This window comes from Eleutherodactylus coqui, chromosome 2 (assembly GCF_035609145.1).
Source record: "Eleutherodactylus coqui strain aEleCoq1 chromosome 2, aEleCoq1.hap1, whole genome shotgun sequence".
NCBI classification, from domain to species: domain Eukaryota; kingdom Metazoa; phylum Chordata; class Amphibia; order Anura; family Eleutherodactylidae; genus Eleutherodactylus; species Eleutherodactylus coqui.
The window spans coordinates 199,003,230-199,026,951 of NC_089838.1; the positions used below are offsets into that span (position 1 = coordinate 199,003,230).

The following is a 23,722-nucleotide window of genomic DNA, read 5'->3' on the forward strand; positions in this document are numbered from 1 at the left end:
CAGGTTTAGCTTGGGTGCTGATAACAGCCATGTTTGTGTCTGGAGACCTAGGGTTAGGTGCCTCAATCCTGCCTTTGTTGTGAATCAGCATACTGCCCCCATTGCTAGTGGGATGGTCTGGGGGGCCATTGCATATGACAGTCTGTCACTCCTAGTAGTGGAATGGGGGACAATTACAACTCAGCGATATGTTCAGGAAATCCTGCTGCCACAAGCGTTCCTCTCATGGCGGCTTCTAAGAAGCATTTTCCAACAGGATAATGCTCAACCACACAGCAAGGGTGTCACAGGAATGCCTCCACAACATTGTCACAATTCTGTGGCTGCCCAGTCACCAGATTTATTACCAATAGAACACGTATGGGACCATCTGGGAAGCCAACTTCAACAGCCTAGGAGTTTGGGGGTCAGTTACAGCAAGTGTGGATTCATATGTTGCAGGATGCCATACCAAACCTCTATGCATGCCCGCCGATATCACATCTTGTATCCAAGCTAGAGGCGGTACAACAGGGTACTAGAGCCTCCATGCCCACCCGTATCACATCTTTGTATCCAAGCTAGAGGCAGTACAACAGGGTACTACAGCCTCCCTTCAGTTCAGTTTTTCGCAATAAATGATCCTTTTGCTCTGATATTGTAATCACTTACTTATATCAATGTTACAATCACACAGAGAAAGTTTCATTCAATTCTGACAACTCCTTCCAGGTGCTTGATTTTTTTTTTTTTTACAATGAGTGTATATGTAAGAAAGATAATCAAGTCCACCTTTTAATGCATTTACTTTAATCTCCACTTCTGACTAAGTATACCCAAATAAGCCTGTCCAATCCTGAGCTCAGAAGCTATAATCCTAGCAGAGCTTTAGGATTTGAATAATTGACTGCTTAGTAATCTACATACCAATTAATTTATTTGATTTCTTCCTGATTACTGAAACACAGAAACTATTACAAGATAGTGACCTTGAAGTCCTTAAAATGTTACTCTTTTTTTTTAACTCAACAAAAATAGCCCTTCTAGTAACAATAAATAAATCTTGTTATTTTTATAGCGCCAACTTATTTTGCAGCGCTTTCAGGTAATTTTATTTATTACCTCCCCAGCAAGCTGGGTACTCAATTTACCAACCTTGGAAGGTTGGAAGGCTGGAAGGGGATGTAGCACCCACCAAAGACCCCCACGTGTCTGATATTGATGGCTTATTCTAAATATCAGCCAACAACATCAAAATTGCAGAAATCCTCTTAATGACACAGGATGTACAATTACGTCCTGTGTGTTTGAGGGTTTGCATGGAGGTGGAGCTGTATACAGCAATCAAACAATCACAAGTTTAAGTCCCCATTGCGAACTAAAAAAAAACATAAAAAATTATTTTAAAAAACTTTTATTAATTATTAGAAAAAATAAAAGGAAGCAAAAGTTTCATAAAAACCTTTTCCCATATTTGTAATAAAAAAACAAAAACAAATTTGGTATTTCTGCATATGTAAAGTCTGATCTATTAAAGTAAAGTATTATTTGTTCCTGTATGTCGGCAGAAAAAAATACACAATGACAGAATTGCGCTTTTTTGGTAGCCCCTCACCAAGATAAAATGTATAAAAAAATTGATCACAAACTCATATGTACTCCGTAATAGTACCAATAGACACATGAGTCTTCGCACAACTATGGCGACTGAAAAATAAAAAAGTTGTGGCAGACAGAAGATGGCAGCAAAAATTTTTTTATTTTTCCCTAAAAAAGATCTGTTATTTTAAAAGTAGTAGAGCAAAAAAAATTATTACTTTGGCATTATCGTAATCGCACTGACCCATAGAATAAAGTTATCATGTCATTTTTGCTGCAGTCTGTACACTGTAAAAACAAGGCCCACACGAAGATCGCAGAATTGGTTTTTTTATCTATTTCACTCCACATAAAAATTTTCAAAAGGTTTTCTTAGCACATTATATGGTACATTAAATAAAACAAATGAAAAATACAACTCGTCCCCCCAAAAAACAAGCCCTCAGACAGCTACGTTGATGGGCAAATAAAAGAGTTATGATTTTTTTTTTTTTGTGGGGAGGAAAGATCGAAAATGAGATGAATGGCTGTGTCCTTAAGGGGTTAATACTTGCAATTGACCTTGACAAGTGGAACACAGTTTAGAACTATGAGCACTATAAGTCAAAGTACATCAGCAATTTGTAGAATGTACATTTTCCTGTACATAGCCATGACAACAAGAATGTAGACATGCATTGTTTTTATTGCTATGTGCACTTAAAGAAGAAAAAATAGACTCCGCACTCACCAGGTTCGGGAAGATCGAGGACAAGTATATACATATACCATACTTCAATGCAACGTGTTTCGGCATACCACAGCAGACGCCTTTTTCAAGCAATACAATTACCTATGATCGGGTGAGTTTCCCTGTCACAGGGTCTCTCCACCTGGCACCAGGTGAGTGTTTTTACACCACTTTATTGAATACATACAAATATTATATTACTAAAAATGCATGGGGTGCATTTGATTTATGCTATGTGCACTCAGAGAACTAAGCGCACAATAGAAATAAGGGTTATATTATATGTATTGTACAAAAGGTTGTTGGCTTTCTTTTTTATATCACAGCTTAACATCTTTATTTATAAACAAGAACAGGTAGGTCATAATTGAGTAACATGAATGTATCAATAAAGCATTCTGCACTGACAGAAATGTAGGGCACTTTTATTCTATTATAATTGGTAAAGTTAGTTCTGGTGTTTTATAGTTTAGGTGTTTTTTATATATCAGTTTGACAGTGAATCAGTTATAGAAAGACATCAGACTTTAAAGCCCAACTCCGCTTGCAAATCCACTTTTCTAATAACAAAAAAATACCTTTCGAATTTGCTGCTACCTTCATCTAAACCTCTTTATAAATAAAGCTTAGTTATAAAATAAGCAGAATAATAACCACACAAAGTCTTGTTTCTATTGTGTATCCAGCAAACAATGTATGTTGTCATTTGGTTGCCATTACTACGTCTAAATATATATCTCTCTACCTATAAATATACGTCCTCCTCTAGTCTGCCAGTATGCTAACATATAAATAAACTATGTTACCTGCATGATGTTCAGGAAGCGTGAAGATTTATTTTGTTATTTTCTTAAAACAAAATTATAGTAGCGATCTGGTTTCAGAATGAAAGCACCCATTGTTAAGAAGGCTGGCTGCATTCAAAGAGGTAGATATGGTGCAAAATAAAATAAGCTTTATACTACAGAGTGCCTATATTAGTGTTTTTAAAATTTCAGTATTATTATTATTACATTGTAATGGTGGGGCTCCTGTGCTAACCAAGAAAAGAAATGCAATTCACTTACAGAACCCCCTTTTCCAAAACTGCGGTTTCGGTCCAGGTACTCAGCCGACCACAGGACTACAGTGCCCAAAGCTGGTCCAGTTTCTGATTCCCTGGATAATGTCTAGCCTAGAAGCAGAATACATAGAAAGAAATTAGAGATATGGTTGCAAAGGCAATTAGTTAAGATAATTACAAAGAGCTAGTGATACAGAAGGAAGGGCTATTATCAATAACGAAAGTCAGGGCAAAATCGTGATTTGGTACCATGAAGCAGACAGCAACCTAATCAATCAAGCCAGTGTCAGTTAGTGGAGATTAGTCACAGTAATACTGTGGTAAATCGAAAGAGTGGTCAAGAAAGACAGGTCACAAGAGCTCAGGTTGATATTGAAGAATACATGTAAGGGGTGGTTACATTTATAACCCCCATGATTAATACATAAGAGTATTAGGGCAGCAGAAATGCAGTCCTAAGCTCTCGCTCATGACCTGAAGGTTACAAGTTCAATCCCCGCAAGCTTGAGGTTGACTCAGCCTTCCATCCTTCCAAGGTCGGTAAAATGAGTACCCGGCTTGGTGGGCGGTAATAAATTACCTGAAAGCACTGCAGAATAAGTTGATGCTATACAGATAACAAGAATTTTTTCTACATATATTTTAAGTTACCTGATAGTGGAAAGAAGGCATGCAGGGCAGCTATTACGGTTGGAGAATTGATGAATAGTGCTGTGAAGGGAGAGAAGCCTTCTCCCAGCACAGCCAGATAGTCTTGCTGATAGACTGAGATGTGAGCCAGCTCTTGGAGGGAGAGTGAGAGCACTACTGCAGTGTGATGGAGGTCCTGCTCTCTGATGTACAGATGTGTCCTATTGATATTGCTAAACTCCGGGGTCTCTATCTGACAGACAAGCTGAGTGAATATGTTTCCTCTCTATCTGCCTGCTCTTCATACAGGCTGACAGTCATAGGACTGTTGCTGCCAGAGTCTCTGTCCATAGTCAGGAGTGGAGGGGGTAATGGAGTGACATCTGAGACAGCTCTGACAGGAGGGAGATGTTTTGAGGTGAGGAGTACCCCAAGGGGAAAGAACGAAAAGGAGAGCTACAGGATGTATTGCCATTGGAGAGTATATGAGAAGAACACAGAAAGTGAAAAATAGGAGAAAGATAAAAATGTGATAACATCAGTGACTTCTTCTCAGACTGAAAGGCTATTAACAACATTTATTCTTCTGCCAATTGTCAAGTTTGTGATGCCAGTCCAAACACAGATCAAGGTCTGTGTCAGACAAAACAAGAATATAAAAAGGAGAAAAATAAAATAAAACACTTCTGTCTCCTGATATGTGTAGTGCCGTACCTCAGTGCTGATGGTGAATGGTGGGAAGAGACTCCAGGACGCAGAGTTAACAGTGAAAACAATAACCATATTATTATTTCAAGACAGCAAGAATCTTCTGCTTCATCTAATGCAATTTGAAAAGTACATTCTCAGCACAATTCCAGATTATGTTTCTTTAAAATGCAATTCAGTTTCCTTAGAGGTAGTAGCAGAGCTATCTGAGAGGATACAGGCATGCAGCGCAGACTTGTTAACTGGACAACAAACAGGCTACTCCTATAGTGAAAAAGCATGGGAATCTTTCCTATTCCTTATGCTCTGCTCTCCTAATTAGCTCTCTCCTATTTCTTTTATTTCTTTAAGCGTTGAGTTTCCTTTCTTTTAAAACATTACAGTTACTTTATTCTTTGACTTATTGTTTTCTATTCTTTCAGGACTGAAGGTCTTTATCTTCACTTAATATGAATTGTAGAACTTTTATGTACTCACACTTTTTGTTCAACCTGTTGTATGTCCGGCGCGCTGTATCTGTCCCTGTAGTTTGGCCGTTGCCATAACTACCAGTCATACACCTCGAGACGCCGTCGCGTCATCGCGCTCTGACGCCGCCGCGTCATACACCTCACGCCGCTACTCCGCCGGCTCTACATCCAAGCCAGGAGTCTGTGGCGCGTCTGCATTACAGGTACCTAATACCTTTATCTTTTGTGTTAAGAAACAGTGACCAAACATCCATTTATGACGATCGGCTCACATATTAGCCTTATAGGCATCCTTTGATCCTATATGTTATCTAGAACCAGCTTAGTACACACCCAATTGGGGGGTCAATAAGTGATTTAAGCACCGGATTGGTGAACAATATCTCACACCCCTAGTGGGTGTATCTGTTTAGGCCCTATATAAAAGGCATTCGGACGTTCCCTTTTTATTTCTCTCCAGTCCACCTTCAGGGCTGGAGACTTTGCTGCGTCCACTCAGTTCTTAGAGAGTTAGCTGCTTTGGGTCTTTAACTGAACTACGAGTTAGTTAGCAACTGCAGGTCATTTTACCATTGAACATTGTCTCTATTCCTCTGTTAGGAGCATAGGGAACCATTTACTCTTCAATTAGATAGATGGTTGATTATTGGTGCTTCCTACAATTTTTTTTTTCCTACTAGTTATTGATAAGCAGTAGTTTACTTTTGAGCATTGACTCAATCTCTCTAAGTACATTGAAAGGGTTATCATTCCACTTGTTGCTTCAGCCCATTCATCAGAGGCTGGGACAGTGGGATAACCTTTCCAAAGAACCTCTGTATATATCAGGGTATTTTGGATCCCTGTTCATGTTCTCTTTTATTGGTTTAATGCCTTTTGTCCTATAGGCGTTACCAATACTCCAGGGTATCCATCCCCCACAGTCTTGTGGACGCTTTGTTAAGGAAGCACAACCGTATACATCGCTTTGGTTGTCTCCTTATATTTTTACAAAAAGCACTCCTTACGTGGTTTATGTAACTCATTATCCTCCTGGATACTTTAGCCAGGCCTTTATTTTGTATATGGGTCCCTGATGAGTTATTTATCTAACGGAAACGCGTCGGACCGATTATCATCTCAGATATTTGTATTTCATCATCAATACCTGCGAATTACTCCTTTTTCTAGAATATTTAGTTATTTACCACTACTTTCTGCTTATCATTAGAGTGCAGTAGTGGTAATGCTGGGTACTGTTTTTTCAGCCACCATGTTTGTGTAACCAGCAGTGTACATATGAAGTAATAGAAAGTACACTGGAGGTCTCGTCCTCTCAATTTAGGCCAAGCGTACTTTAAAACGTATTGGTCATTTGCTCCACGCTATTAGGTGGAGGATATTGCTCTTTATCACAACACTTCAACAAGACTTTGAAACGTTGAATCATCAAATTCCGTCCAGAAGTAGTTGTGAATTACTTTGAGATTGGTGGTTGTTTGATATCACATCATCCCAGCATCTTTTTCTGATCCTTTTTGGTCCCACGTTTTGTGCGTTGTGTGTTGTGGTTTGTTGTTTGTCTCACTTATTGTTTGGAGGCCTCATTTATTTTAATTAGTTATCAATAAAGGTTATATTTTAAAAGGATCAACCCAGTAAAATTATTTTCGGATCTTTTCTCTGATCCTTCTGCCGCAGTGACATATGTGAGTAATTGTACTTTAATAAATGTTTGTGAAGAAGCTGTAATTGTTTATGCTTGAGAAAGATGCCGTGGAGCGATGAAACGCGTTGCATTTTATTAAAGGTCATTTTATCCACACCCTATGAAAGCTACCTAGACATCTTTTCCCTAAAGAGCGCAGAGGATTTTTTATATTTTCTTATATCGGAACCTATCTATCTATCTATCTATCTATCTATCTATCTATCTATCTATCTATCTATCTATCTATCTACGGCTGCTATATGTTATACATCTCCCTGTATATACTGAATATAATTGCACACTTTACACACAAAATAAAAAAAAGCATCAAAGACACATGCGGTTTTTAATAGTGTATACAGTTTCTTAAAAACATATATGGTCTTTGAATACCGCATGCAGTTTTTTAATGTTTTTCTTAATTGTGGTTCAAAAACATTTCTGAACGCATGATACAGTGCTTTTTAATGCACCCTATCATTGTGATGGGTGAGGAGGTGCATTCAAAAACGTGAAAACGCAAATATAGAACAGACAGCTGTCGAAAATCGCAGAGCTAGAACCACCTTGTTCGAGCTCAGGTCTGAGTAATCCCATTAAAATCAATGGAAACATTGTACCGCGGTTAGCACAGAGCTCGGGATGCCATGCTAATAATGGTAAAAAGCGATGTGTGTGAGAATGGCTCAAGGGGCTACAAACAATTTTTCATGTAGTTCAGGAAATGAGTCATGTTTGGAAAGATTACGCCAAGGGGCTAGATCATGTATGGAAATGTGTTTTGCAGCTGTATGCAGCACGGTTTAGATATAGGTACGTGGGAGGTGGGGAAGGGGGGGGGGGGGGCAAGCTGAACTTTTGCACCAGGCCCCTGAGCTTTTAGCTACTGTATGCCCCTGATATATACTATACTTATACTAAGACTGTTCACTCCACTGTACCTATACTAAACTATATATACATATATACTATTCCTATACTGAGACTGTTCACCTCATTGTATGTATCTGTACTCAACTACGTATACATACATTAAATAGGATTTATTGGTAAAAAGGACAATTGATACAATTGCCAGTTGCTGGGTGTCACAGAAAAAGTAGTAAAACTGAATGTTAACTGCTGTGACTTTCAATAGAGTGAAGTCAAACTTTATTTCTTATGCAACAATTACGTATTTGACCCTTCTGTGGAGTGCTGAAATGAAACTATTATTTTTGTAAAAGTGTAATTTTCTGCAACAAACTGCCGCTGCCTGTTACCTCTATGCCATCACACCACATGCCACCTGCATCTTCAATCCGGGCATCATAACATTGACGATTTTTTACATTGTATTTCTCATGACATATTCAACGATGCATGATATTGAAGATGATACTGATGTGGGTGAAGTTGATGTGGATCACACCTCATCAATAACAGAGACAAACAGTGGCTAGTTAGTAATTTTGACAAATTGAATGCATAATATTTTGAAAATGTTACATTGGACATAAATGAACAGTTTAGACTGATAATATTCAAAATGGAAGGGGTGCCCCCTCAGAGCCCTACATGCTGAAGATACCAGTGCAACTGCCCAATTGTCCATCGGTCAAATAGTCCAGCCCTGTCATGCATATTGCTTAAGCATTAACATTTACAATGCTACCTTGGTTTACGAGTGCCTCAGCTTGTGAGCTTCTTGACTTTCAAGCAGGCTCTCTCCTGAATTTTTGCTCTGATTTAAGAGCAAAAAAATCGGGCTATGAGCCTGCTTGCAAGTCAAACATTTTGCAAGGGAGGTCTACTACTCACCTACCACTGGCGTTCTGGTCATCGCGATGGTCTGCGCACTGTTGCAGGCTGTCGTGTCCTCCTCCATGCCGACAGAGCATTTCTTCCTGGAAGCGGGGCTTGAATACCCTGCCTCCAGCAAGCTAATGCTCTGATTGGTTAATCCAGTGCCACGTTAGCCAATGAAAGCTGACACTGGAGTAACCAATCACAGATATTTAATGACGTCATCTGATGTCATTGAATAACTGTGATTGTTTAACCAAGCGCCAGCTTTCATTGGCTGATGCAGCGCTGGATTAACCAATCAGAGCATTAGCTTGCTGGAGGCGGGGTATTAAAGCCCCGCTTACAGGAAGAAATGCTCTGTCGGCATGGAGGAGGATGTGACAGCCTGCAGCAGCACCGCAGACCATCGCAAGGACGAGAATGCCGGCGGTAGGTGAGCATTGATATTCATTTTTTTTTACATGTAGTGTAAAATTTACCCCATTAAAATGAACTGGAATGGATTAATGGCATTTCAGTTCATTTCAATGAGGAAAAGTGATTTGACATGAGTGTTTTGGCTTAAGAGCTCCACCACGGAACGGATTAAACTCACAAGCCAAGGCACCATTGTACTATATTGGTAGTTATGGGATTTATAATATCTAAACTCTTTGACCATTGATTGTTTTAAGGACTGTGACACAACACTGCCTGTTCAGGAAAAAGGGCTTCTAAGCCAAAAGTTTTGTTGCAGCACAGCATAAAGTTCCCAGATGCTGAATTATTGGCTGTCACTTTTCTGTCTGATGCTGGAAATGCTGAACTATGTTGACAGGTATAAAAAATTTTCTATGTGTCCTTTGTGAGAAAATCAATCTTGGAGGCGGACTGGTTCATGTCTTCAGTCGACTCGCTATTCCAGGATTTATTCAGATTCTTGGAAACATGGTCAGCTTAACTCAAAACTATACTTGTAATCTGCTAAAGGTTAGGAAGTTTAAGAGTAACGGTTTTGCCATTTTGTATGTCATGGTATTGGTTTTGTAATTCTGCGAGAATCCCTTGATTACCGTGTGAGCTGTCCTGTGTCACTCTTTCTTTTACGAGCTTTCCAAACCCTTGAATAAACCTTGATACATTGTATTGATGTAGAAATGTCTGCTGTATGTCAACTATGAGATGCAGTATTTTATTGAAATAGCCGCATACTGTTTAGTATTTTCCAAGTTATATCAAAGGCAGAAATGTGCTTTGGGAAACTATAAATCGTTTCTTTGAAGATGTTATGAGAGATTTTTCTAAAATCTATGTTCACCTCGGAACTCCTTTTTACAGTTTACATATATAATTAATGTACATGTAAATACATTGTATTTAGATTCTACTACTCCTGATTTACAGTTACAAGAAAAAGTAAGTGAACCCATAGGAATTACCCAGATTTCTGCATTGATAACTAATAAAATGTAGTAGAATTGCTATCTAAGTCACAATTATACAGAAACACAATTCAACCGAACTAATAATAAACTCACAGTGTATTATTAGCAAGTACATTGACTAAGCTGCTACAGTTTAAAAGGTAAGTGAACCCCTATGTTAATGACTTCTCCAAGAACAAATTGGCAAAAGCTGTTTCAATTAAATAGATGAGAGTGGGTTTCACAGTTGCTTTGCCCACTAAATGAAGACACAATACCTGGTTACCGACAAATCTGTTCTCAGGAAAGATAGGTTAGTGTGAGCCATGCCTCAATGCTAAAAAACTTTTAGAAAACTTCAGAAGATACCCATTTCCTTCTTCTTTCACAATGATTGGATCTTCATTAGAGATGAGCGAACGTACTCGGATAGGCACTACTCGTCCGAGTAATGTGCCTTATCCGAGTACCGCTGTACTCGTGCTGAAAGATTCGGCACGCGCTGCGGAGCGGGGAGCTGCAGGGGAGAGCGGGGAGGAACGGAGGGGAGATCTTTCCCGCCCGCTCCCCGCTGCGACTCACCTGTCAGCAGCGGAGCGCCCCGAATCTTTCAGCACGAGTACAGCGGTACTCGGATAAGGCACATTACTCGGACGAGTAGTGCCTATCCGAGTACGTTCGCTCATCTCTAATCTTCATCCATCACAGATTTATGACATTTCAGAATCATAGATAAGCTATAAATGTCTAAGATAAGAAAACCTCTTTAAGCTCCATTTACACACAGATTGCCATTTGAACGAAGTAACAACTTTTTTGCTTACAAATGCTGAGCATTTAAACATACAGATAATCATTTGAAATCCTCTCCATTTCCCTCATTAGCTAAAGTAAACGCTGTATGTGTTGTCTGCTCAGGTGAGCATCTGTTTATACAAGGAATCTCTGGACAGCAGGTTTTTTAATTAGTGTGAAGAAAAGCCATTGTCTTCTGCTGACATAAGTAAACAAGTAGTCATTGTGTTTAGCTGGGCAAACAATCATCTCTTCCCTCAAGTCTTTTAGTCTTTCAAATGACTTAAATGTGATTTAAACAAACTGAAAACCAAACGAACTAATGACCATTTTTATTAAGGGTAAAACTCAGCAATAAGTAACAAGTGAACAAATAGTGCACGATGGCTTTGCATTTGTACATAAAGGTTTTCGCGCCAATTTGTTCGCTTGAACGAATTTTGAGCAATAATCGTTGCGTGTAAATGAACCTTTAAGTTATTATGGGCTACTTGCTTCTTTTAGTCTCTCTGTCTGTGACTACAGGCTTCTTCATATGGCTTATGACTACTAAATCTATGGAATTTTCCCTCTGTTGCACCACAACCTCTAGCTAGTCTGCCGTAGCATGAAAAGGAGAATCACCTGGCCGTACAAATCTGTCTTATGACGTAACAGAACAGCGCCAAACAGATCTCATTGACTACAATGTTGTCTGCTTGATTCCAATTCAGCAGTCTGGTATTTTACCAGATAAAAAAAGTTAATACAGGCCTTTTTTTCCGGCATTTTGTGCCATATCTACGACGGAACCTCTGAACGAAAGTTCCCAATGCAGATGTGAACATAGCCTAAGGCAAATGTAATAGTAGCACAGAGGACCCACTACCGGTACTTGTGTCACATTTAAAAAAATTCCTGACACAGTAGTTATCCTTGACAGCAATTAGCCAATTGCAAGGGGACAGTTTCTAAAAGTTTAGACTGTCCTCTCTGTCAGTATAACAGAGAAGGTCTGATTCCCTGAAGCTATTAGTGGGAAATTTGTATAATGCCCTACAGAGTGTGATTTGGCACATTACAATGAAGGCACTATCAGTAGTTTGCCATTATAGATACGTTGGTTAAATTGTTTTTATAAAGGTTTTATTATGTTTTACCCCTTTTGCACAATATAAATATTTTTTTTTTGCAAAAACACTCTATATGTGGTTCTACATTCCAGGACTAGAGTATTTTTTATTTTTCAGTCAAAAGAGCTGCACGAGGTCTTGTTTTTTGTTGGACAACTTGAATTTCCTTATTGGTACCATGTTGAGGTATATTCGATTTTTTTCAAGTATTTTTTAGTCCAATTCTGGGGAAGTGAGATGTTCAGAAAATTGCTAGCAAGGCATTTACATTTTTTTTTCATGGAATTTACCGTGCTGGATAAGTAATGTAATATTTTATGGTACAGGTTGTTGTTATGAATGTAGTGATACCAATTATGTGTAGTTTGCATTTTTTTCTGTAAAAACATTTAGATCCTATGGTCACCAATGCTTGCAGCATCTGCAGAGTTAAGGGCACCTGCACAAGAATGGATTTTTGTGACGAGCATCCGTACAACGGATCCGCAGCAAATCAGCAAATACTGTCCATAGCATGCTATGGAAAAACACTTTTTCCTGCACACTTGCAGAAACCAGTTGCGGTTTCCGCGACCCTAGGAAAAATCTCAACATGCTCCATTTTTGCGTGGATTCTGAGTAGACGGCTTCCATTAAAGTCAATGGAAGCTATCCGAATTGCGCCCCAATCCGCAATAAACATTGCTGACAGGTCGCGGATTTTATGTCATCGGCTAGCACTGATGAAGAAGCAAAAATACAGGTACAAGCAGACGCTGGTTGCTGTCAGAGTTGGATTCCATTGTGGAATCCAGCTCTGCCATGTGCAGGCGGCCTTAAAGGAGATGTCCCGCGGCAGCAAGTGGGTCTATACACTTCTGTATGGCCATAATAATGCACTTTGTAATGTACATTGTGCATTAATTATGAGCCATACAGAAGTTATAAAAAGTTTTATACTTACCTGCTCCGTTGCTGGCGTCCTGGTCTCCATGGTGCCGACTAATTTTTGGCCTCCGATGGCCAAATTAGCCGCGCTTGCGCAGTCCGGGTCTTCTGCTGTTCTCTATGGGGCTCCGTGTAGCTCCGTGTAGCTCCGCCCCGTCACGTGCCGATTCCAGCCAATCAGGAGGCTGGAATCGGCAGTGGACCGCACAGAAGAGCTGCGGTCCACGAAGATAGAGGATCCCGGCGGCCATCTTCAGCGGTAAGTATTGAAGTCACCGGACCGCCGGGATTCAGGTAAGCGCTGTGCGGGTGGTTTTTTTAACCCCTGCATCGGGGTTGTCTCGCGCCGAACGGGGGGTGGGTTTAAAAAAAAAAAAAACCCGTTTCGGCGCGGGACATCTCCTTTAATGATACAGAGGAGTGATTGGATTAGCAAGGCCTCATCAATTCCTTCCTATTCTGAGGGAAATCCAGACTGACTTACAAACTAAAAAGCTGAAAATTCAGTATTCCCAACTATACTTCAAATGGATGTAGCTCCAGTTCTATAAGTGCAATAGACATGCTTTTGATGTCATTTTAAATACAAGACGTTTAACTTTAAAATGACAACAAATGTATGTCAGCAGCCCCTACAGAACTGGAGCTACAGACATTTAAAATAGAACAAGTTCTGTTTGTCCGATATTGTAAAGTCCTTTTTAGAGATGAGCAAGCATGTTCGGATACAGCAGTTACTCGAGCGAGCATCGCTCTTCTTGAGTAACTGCTTACTGATCTGAGCAGGCTCGAGGGGGCCGCAGGGGTGAGCTGGTGGCGGCGGGAGGTAGTAAGGGGGAGAGAGATCTCTCTCACTCTCCCCCCCCCCCCCGCTACCCCCTGCTGCCCCCTCGAGCCTGCTCGGACCAGTAAGCAGTTACTCGAGAAGAGCGATGCTCACTCGAGTAACTGCTGTATCCGAGCGTGCTCGCTCATCTCTAGTCCTTTTCCCTCTGAATGAACAAAGCTCCTTCTAAACCTCTGGAGGGTTAAATACTCAGGACTTAATCATAGGCATGTTTTAGTCCTGTCAGGTGGCCATAAAAATCATGGCCAAATAACGCGACAAAATGAAAACATTGATTTCAATGGTTTCATTTCTACTATCACAAAAAGTAACGACGTCTTAAAAATTATTTTTATTAATAAATTAATTAAAATTAGGGCTACGTAACTAACAACACATATATGATCTAGAGTGTAAACCGTAATACCCAGTTACGTTAACAATAGGAGACAAATTCAGTCCCCGACTACGATATTTAGCTCGAGACAGAATGAGTACTTCCCCAAGAATTGGGTTTATTAGGGCTCCTGCACACTTGTGTTTTTCTTGCACTTTTTTCACTTGATATCGCTGCGTTTTTTTCACACGATTGTCAATGGGACTTTCTAATGTTAAAAACGCATCACACAAAAATTGCAAAGCACCAACTTGTGATGCGTTTTTAACATTAGAAAGTCCCAGTGACAATCACGTGAAAAAAACGTGCACGAACAACGCAGGAGCCCCTATAGTTTTTTCTCATAAAAAGAGAATACACTTGCTCAAAAACCTGGACTGTTTTAACAGTCATAAGGTTAAGATAGTAAAAAGCAGAACCATCTATTAGAGAGCAAACAAAATCTGGATATACAGATGGTCCCCGACTTGCAAACAGGTTCCGTTCCAGGAGCCTGTTCGCAAGTCCATTTTGTTCGCAAGTCGAACAAATGCTTGTATGGAGCGGAATTGCGGGTGGATCCCACTCCATACAACGTCGGGTGCAGGCTGTTCTTACAGCGGGCACCCGGCGGCAACAGTTCCAACGAGCCGCTCCGCTCGTCTGAACTGTTAACACTTTAAATACAGCTCTGACAGCTGTATTTAAAGTGTTAACAGTTCTGACGAGCGGCGTGGCTCGTCGGAACTGCTGCCGCCGGGTGCCCGCTGTAAGAACAGCCTGCACCCGACGTTCAGAGGGACCGTACAGCGTCCCACGATGAGATTGCGGGATGCTGTGCGGTTGCTAGGCAGCCAGGGACCTCCTGAAAGGCCCCAGGGCTGCCTATGCAGAGTGCCCATCAAGCGCACGGCTTGATAGGCGCTCTGCATAGACAGCCCTAGGGCCTTTCAGGAGGTCCCTGGCTGCCTAGCAGCCGCGATCTGACCGGACAGGCTTCTATCAGGCTTGATAGAAGCCTGTCCGGTCCCTGCACAGTATGATGTAATGCCATAGCATTACATCATACTGTGCAAAACAGATAGTTCGTATCTAGCAAAATTCGTAACTCGAATGTTCGCAAGTCGGGGACTATCTGTATTGGATGGGATGTCAAGTCAAATCAGCCAGTTTTCTAAGATAGACACACTCATACCAAAGTGTGATGCCTATATAGGGAGAGCAGAGCATCCAAAAGAAGCATCCATATCCATACAAAAAATATGTCGTAAAGAACTAAACACCATGATAGTTCATTAGGAGGAGTACAACGCTAGATGTCTAAAACTCAACATTCGTATTCAAGGTTCGATTGTAAGTTCAGAGTTTAATTAGTTCAAGCCATTTCTTCGGGACGACCCCGATTCATCAGGAACTCAATAAGTATGTATGGAAATAATCCAACCCAAATAAATTGCACCCGCTGTGGAAAGCCAGAGCCAGTACAAGAATGTACACGACTAGGCTAGAGGATATATCTACTAACAAGTGTATATATAAGTCCAGGTAAAAGCCCCAATAAGATGGAATCACAGGGCTAATCCTAGAGGACTGGCTAACCCTTCCCTAAACTACTAACAAAAAGTCAAAACTAATGATAGCAGATAAACTAATAAAGCAGTGGGGATAATACCCCTGGTAGATTAGTGTATGGAGCAGTTGTCAGCCCCGATGGAAGACTGACAAAGAGAAGAAAAATAACAAACAATATAGCTGTCAGCCCTGATGGTGGACGAACAGAGTTAGTATAGCATCTGAGCCAGGTCTGTGTGTTCAGGTTTAAATAGCCCACGCTAGTACGCCCCCCTGAAGGGGGCTTGGACAATTTCTAAAATCATACCCACTCTATACTGGTGTGTAGAAACAAATGGAGAATAATATGGCATCATGGTGCAACAGCCAGTGTAGCTCCAAGATAATGGATATGATCACATACATTTGTTATATTTTTTCTGTCTCTTGTCCCCATAGGGGAGTTAAACTGGTGATCATCAATATTGCAGTATATCAAACATTTGCAGTTATTTTATTAAGCACTGTCTGTAAATCCATGGCCAATATAGAGGCACTAATAAGCTTGTTCCATACAATGACACCTGAATTGCGCTTACACTTGTTTGAAAAGGTGAAATAGCTACACGATAACACACATTTAGGGCTCAGTCAGATGAACGTGGTTTACACGCTGCTAAGCAACATGTAAACCACGCTGCTGTCATGCAGGTATTATGCATGTGAACGAGCAGCCCGTTCACATCTCCGTGGTTGTGGGCAGCCTGCTTCAAAGGCTCTCATAGGAGCCTATGGTAAGCACCCTGGATAGCGCGCACCACGGAGCTGACAGGCGAGTTGGCACACGCTGTCCTTTCTTTTTTAGAAGTGTAGATCCTATTGGTTGCTATAGAAAGAAGTGTGGTTTACACGTATCAGTGTATAAGCCACGCTCATCTGACCAAGCCCTTATGTAGTGAAAGAAATATTTATATTCTTAAGCTACATTCACACAAGCATGAATTTTGCGTGAGTTTTGTGCATTGCGAGATGCACAAAACTTGCGCGAATATGAACTCCATTCTTTTGAATGGAGTCATAGACATGACCAATTTTTTTTACCTCAAAGTGATGCGTGTCTTATTTTTTCGCATCCCTCAAAATGCATCACCCATTGTTTTCAATGGGGCAGTCAAACACATTGCATGTCGTACAATGTGCTCGTGAGCGCAATGTGATTTTTTTCATTGATCTTCTAGTGCACGTGAAACAAGCACCGGAGGATCGGAATTCCAGAGAAATTATGCAAGGCGTTCTTGCATGAAAAACGGGTCACATCCACAGGTAAAATGCTCATTGTCAAACGCAATACCGGGCTGAGTTTCTCAGCTCACCTGTGTGAAAGTAGTCTTAACTAACAATTCTGCAACAACTGTGAGCTCTAATCATGCTAATTTTGACCAGAGTATTTTATCCTTTGGCCCCATCCGGCATACATTTACAGCATCGGCGCTTTTTTAGCTCGCAGCAAGCACTGTAAATGTGTAGCATAAGGAAGGTGCAGGTTCAGTGACCGTGGCTCCCTCCTTTACTCCATCAGTTCCCCAGGAACATATTTGCATGGTGCCGATGGGTTTGCATGGCAGCTGGGAACCTAATGAAGGACCCCAGGCCTGCCTTCTCTGTATATAAACATAATTGGTATTATCACAAGTGTGGCGATTCATACTATAAAACTGAAGCATTAATTATCCTGCACAGTGGAAGCCACAAAAAGAAGGAATGAAATCTAAATGTCAGAATAGCAATTATTTAATCATCTCCTCTGCGGAAAAAAAAAAATACTAGCTAATCGATAAGTCCTACGTACCCCAATATGGTACAAATGAAAACTACAATGAAATGGCAAATTAAGCCCTTATACAGCTCTGTACATAGAGAAATCAAAACATTATTGCTCCGAGAATTCAGCAATAGAAAAAAACATTTTTAAAAGGGTTTTTGTTCAGCAAAAGCATTAGAATATAAAAAAACACATGGATTTGGTATTGCTCTAATCATAATGATCCACAGAATAAAGCTAACATGTACAGTACTTTATACAGGTGGTGAACACTGTAAAATGAAAAGCAGAAAAACAAATGCAGAATTGCTCTTTTTAACTCTAATCCCTACCCCCAATCTTTTCAATATATTGTATATACACTAAAATATAGCCATTACAATAATACAACAAGGTCTACCAAAGCACCCCTCATAAAAGGTTATAGCTTTTGGAATGCAGTGATCAGAAAACATCCAAAGGTCATCCAAGGTCCAAAATAGCTGCATCCTGGCTGAGGGGTATTTAACGCAACAGGACGTACACTTACACTATACGGATAGCGCGAGATTAGAAAAGATCCCGCGCCATCCAGCAGCGGGAGCCAGCTGTCACCGATAGCCGGCATCCTGCTGAAACAGTGGGGGTGGATCGGACTCCCACAATGTAATCGTGGAGGGGCGACGGGTTGCCATGGCAACAGGACACCAGATACAGGCACCCTGCTTTGCCATTGCCTATGATCACTATTACAAGCGATAGGGCATTGCAGGACAGAAGTCTTGCAATGCTTTATTATAGCGATCATAGGTGTTATAGTACAAGTCCGCTACAGGGACATACAGTGGGGAAAAAAAGTATTCAGTCAGATACCAATTGTATAAGTTCTCCCACTTAAAAAGATGAGAGGCCTGTAATTGACATCATAGGTAGACCTCAACTATGAGAGACAACATGAGAAAACACATCCAGAAAATCACATTGTCTAGTTTTTAACGAATTTATTTGCAAAGTATGGTGGAAAATAAGTATTTGGTCAATGACAAAAGTTCATCTCAATACTTTATTGGCAATGACAGAGGTCAAACATTTTCTGTAAGTCCTCACAAGGTTGGCACACACTGTTGTTAATATGTTGGCCTGTTCCTCCATGCAGATTTCCTCAAGAGCAGTGATGTTTTGGGGCTGTAGCTGGGCAACACAGACTTTCAACTCCCTCCAAATGTTTTCTATAGGGTTGAGATCTGGAGACTGGCTAGGCCACTCTAGGACCTTGAAATGCTTCTTACAAAGCCACTCCTTCGTTGCCCTGGCAATGTTCTTGGGATCATTATCATGCTGAAAGACCCAGCCACGTTTCATCTTCAGTGCCCTAGCTGATGGAAGGAGGTTTGCACTCAAAATCTCACAATACATGGCCCTATTCATTCTTTCATGTATATGGATCAGTCGTCCTGGTCCCTTTGCAGAGAAACAGCCCCAAAGCATGATGTTGCCACCCCCATACTTCACAGTAGATATGGTGTTCTTTGGATGCAATTCAGCATTCTTTCTCCTCCAAACACGAGGAGTTGTGTTTCTGCCAAATAGTTCTACTTTGGTTTCATCTGACCATATGACATTCTCCCAATACTCTTCTGGATCATCCAAATGCTCTCTAGCAAACTTCAATCGGCCCCGGACATGTAATGGCTTAAGCAGGGGGACATGTCAGGCACTGCAGAATCGGAGTCCCTGGCGGTGTAGTGTGTTACTGATGGTAGCCTTTGTTACATTGGTCCCAGCTCTCTGCAGGTCCTTCACTAGGTTCCCCCGTGTGGTTCTGGGATTTTTGCTCACCGTTCTTGTGATCCTTTTGACCCCACGGGGTGAGATCTTGCGTGGAGCCCCAGATCGAGGGAGATTATCAGTGGTCTTGTATCACTTCCATTTTCTAATTATTGCTCCCAAAGTTGATTTCTTCACACCAAGCTGCTTGCCTATTGCAGATTCAGTCTTCCCAGTCTTCCCAGTCTGGCGCAGGGCTACAATTTTGTTTCTGGTGTCCTTCGACAGATCTTTGGTCTTCACCATAGTGGAGTTTGGAGTGTGACTGCTTGAGGTTGTGGACAGGTGTCTTTTATATTGATAACAAGTTCAAACAGGTGCCATTACTACAGGTAATGAGTGGAGGACAGAGAAGCCTCTTAAAGAATAAGTTACAGGTCTGTGAGACCCAGAAATTTTGCTTGTTTGTAGGTGACCAAATACTTATTTTCCACCATAATTTGCAAATAAATTTGTAAAAAATCAGACAATGTGATTTTCTGGATGTGTTTTCTCATGTTGTCTCTCATAGTTGAGGTCTACTTATGATGTCAATTACAGGCCTCTCATCTTTTTAAGTGCGAGAACTTGTACAATTGGTATCTGACTAAATATTTCCCCCCACTGTAAATAGTATAAAAAAAAAGATAAAAGTAGTGTGAAAAAATGTAAAAAAACCCCTTTTTGCGCTTTTGCCCCTATTAGAAAAAATAAAATCTCACATATTTGGTATCATCGTATCCGTAAAGACACAAACAACAAATTGAACACAGGTTTATTCTGCACGGCAAAAAGCGTAAAAAAAACTTGAAAACTGAGGCACAATGCTTATTTTTTTCAATTTGTCTCTCAAAAAACGCAATAAAAGTGATCAATAAAGCCATATGTAGCCAAAATGGTACCCACAAAAACAACAGCTCAACAAGCAAAAAAAAAACCCTCACAGAGCTCCGTCCGTGGAGAAATAAAAAAAACGTGTTAGGAATTTGAATGCAGCGATTTAGAAAAATTTTTTTCCAAAAAAAAGGTTTTTTATTGCGGCAAAGTGGAAGAACCTAAAAAAAATGTAAAAATGGTGGTATCGTTGCAATCGTACCGACCCGCAAAAAAAAATGTGTTGTGTCATTTATGCTGCATGATTAATGCTTTAAAAAAGTTCAAAAAACAATGGCAGAATTGATGTTTTCTCTCCCTGCAATCATAAAAAAGTTAATAAAAGTTTTACAATATAGTCTATGTACCCAAAAATGACACCAATAAAAACTACAGTTCCCACGCTAAAAACAAGCCCTCATACAACCATTTTAATGGAAAAATAAAAAAGTTTTGGCTTTTGAAAAATGGAGATGAAAATCCCCCAAAATTCGTGCCCCCCTTATGCCCAGTTAAAACAAGCAGCTAAAATCATTTAAAAAACGTGCAATTCATTTCTGTTATTTAATGGAGGTAATGAGAAAGTTTTGGGGTTTGCTGGAACGAGTCGACTGTCTATAAAATGGAGGAAATAGAAAACAGTTATTTTTCCAGCGGAAAGCAAAATGGATCAGTAGAACAAACGCTTTGGGAGGATTGGCTGTCAATGACATAAAAGGAATTTTCTAATGATTTTAACTGTTTGTTTTGATTATTTACTGGTTACTAGGCAACAAATAGGACGTTGCGTTTAAATACAGCCTCAGTTCTCTAGGATTTGCGAAGGCTTGATAAAGCGTCATGTGACCTGCTATTTTTTGATGTGAAATAAAGTGTTGCTTGTAATTTTGAATACCAAGGAGTGCCGCTTCTTCATCTCTCCTTTCTGGATATTTGATAAATTTTTGGGAACCTGGTTGAATCACTGTCACAAATAATTTTGTTTTTATAAAAAGGTAGGGGTGCTATCTAATAGAAAGGTGTACCTACAAAATATGCTGCCGAGTGTGAAAACTCTCTGATGAGGTCATCTCCAAACTTTGGCTCTCTAGCTGTTGCAATGCGACAATTCCCAGCATGCTCTCACAGTCACAGATTCCTGGAAATTAGGAAACTTGCAACATCAATAGTATCACTTTTGAACTGTTAAATAGTTGAAGTGGGTCGTAAAGTATGCAAAATATGGGAATGAACATGTGTGAAAGCTTCCATCTCCTCTCATTGTACTATGGTCTAGACTAGAGATGAGCAAGCACCCAAATGCTAGAGTCTGCGTTATTCGAGTCGAGCTTTTTGTAAAATTCGAGAGCTCTACTCGAGTAATGAACCCCATTGACTACAATGGGAGACTCGAGCATTTTTGTATGTGGGATGACGGGTGCCGAGCTTTTTTTTTTTCCCCCTAGGTTCATTTCTCTCTCTCTCTCTCTCTCTCTCTCTCTCTCTCTCCCGCTCTCTTTCCTGCCAGACAAAAAATTTGCCAATGACGCGCGCTGAGTCATGGCGGGGAGAGGCCAAAACAGGCATGTCACAGCGGGGAGGAGACAAAAACTGGGGCGGGGTTGAACACGGCTGGATGCTCGTTCGAGTAACGAGCACCATCGAGTACGCTAATACTCGAACGAGCATCAAGCTCGGCAGAGTATGTTCGCTCAACTCTAGTCTAGACTAGAAGACCTAGGGACCTTTCACACAGGATAGAATGTTCCAGAACAGCGTTGTAGAATATGCCCACATTCAGCCCCAAAATCTACACTGATAACATTTGGATTTTGGTGCGGAATTTAAGATAGCAGAATCCTGCCAGCAATTCCGCATCAAAATCTGCAGTTAGCAGTGCAGATTTTGGTAAGGAATTCAAGAATGGTACACTGCTAGGGGATGCGATTGCACCCTGCCCCAGGAGCCTTAGGGGGCTCAAAAGGCCTCTCTACTCCATATAGGGAGCCCAGTACTATGAGTAAAGCATTATATTTGGGGGCCCTTGTTGGGGCTCAGGAGCTTCAAGTTACGCCTCTGCTGCTAGGTCAGTGTTCTTGTCTTTGATTCTAACAAGGCCATGAAGGGAAACCCAAATTTAAAGGGGGCTGTGCCATTTTATTAACAATTGATCTGTTATCCTGCAGATTGGATGAAGATTTATAAATGAACTGGTTTTTCTTTGTATCATAATAATAATCTCCTTTAGACAGCACACTTGGCAATATTGTTTTCCAACTATATACATACTGTAGGTACATTTTCTTCCTAAAAACCAGCAGACTTTTGCTTGGATATTTCATTTTTTATGCACAACCCGTTCATCTTGCAGTCTATTTGATATGATATGGTAGCAGAAAATCTGCTTCTGTAGAATAACAAATAGACAAATCTCAAAAACCACTGTTGAAAAATTTCATTCTCCCATAAGAAAGTCATTACGGTGAAAATTTATTTTTCATTTTTTGACCTTTAGTGCAAGATGTGAAATTGCTTAAAATGTAGCCCTTGCATTCTTGCATCATTGAATTTTCTAGCTTTGTGTCATGCTTACATTTCATGGTGCTGTTGTGTAAGGGCACTACACTAACCTGGGCTCACTATGGTTAATGCTGTATCAGAGTTTCAGCATATAAGCTTGCCAAAAAGGTATTCATTAGTCTTTTAAACTGTGTCAGCAACTGCTGATGCTACCTCCTAAAAAGCCGAGATAAGAGTGGAGTAAATATAATTTAATGCTCTCTTGGGTCTTCACTCCCCTACTGTGTGATCATTATTATAACAGCACCATTCTGACTGATCTGCACAATCCATATTTGAGCATTCAGTAAAACTACTGTATGTAGATGTTTTCAGGACACTGACAAGGATGCTGTCATGAGCAGGTTTGTATGCGGACGTCTTCGGCTTTTGCACAAATGCTGCAAGGCCTCATAATTGTTCTGCATCTTATTGCAAACGGAGAATGGTATATTTCTGGGTGAAGAGCTTCCTTTATTCCTTCTCTACTCCTCTAGAATACCGTATAAAGAACAAGTATGTGCGCCCATGTTGCTGAGTATAAATACTACGGAAGTACAGATTTTGCTGCAATCACTCCAACCCAACAATCTGTGTACAGGTAGGAGACAGGCCTATTTTTCTTACTGCCTCGGTAACAGGCCACAAATATTTGTCTTATCACATTGACTGCAGCTAGAAAACATAAAATTTCACCTTTCCACATAATGAATATATTGTTGTTTAGCGGAAAGTAGAGGATCTGTGTACAGGTAATGACCATGGTGAATAATGAATGATAGTACAAAATAAAGACTTGAAATGCTAGAATAATAGAGCAGAGAAACAAGTCCTGCAATGAAGATGATATGGACAAAAATATCTATTATTACTGCTTTTGCCATAAAATCTAAAAATAGCACCAAAACAACAGTAATGAGAGTAAAATGTAAAGACTTGGGCCTCATTTATCATGACTGTCTGACAGAAAAATTAACCTTGTTGCCCATTACAACAAATCACAAGTTTAGAGCAATTTAAAGGCGCTGTGCATTTTTGCACTCTTTTTTTTAATCAA

General features: G+C 40.4%; 1 long non-coding RNA gene across 1 annotated transcript in view; it reads left to right on the forward strand.

The window, feature by feature from the left end:
* The first annotated feature begins 2,367 nt into the window (after positions 1-2,367).
* LOC136610719 (uncharacterized) overlaps positions 2,368-23,722 on the forward strand; it is a 53,930-nt gene continuing 32,575 nt past the window's right edge. Inside the window, exons 1-2 of the long non-coding RNA XR_010790151.1 lie at positions 2,368-2,460; positions 23,163-23,266. This is a non-coding gene — a long non-coding RNA (uncharacterized lncRNA). The remainder of the gene's footprint in view (positions 2,461-23,162; positions 23,267-23,722) is intronic.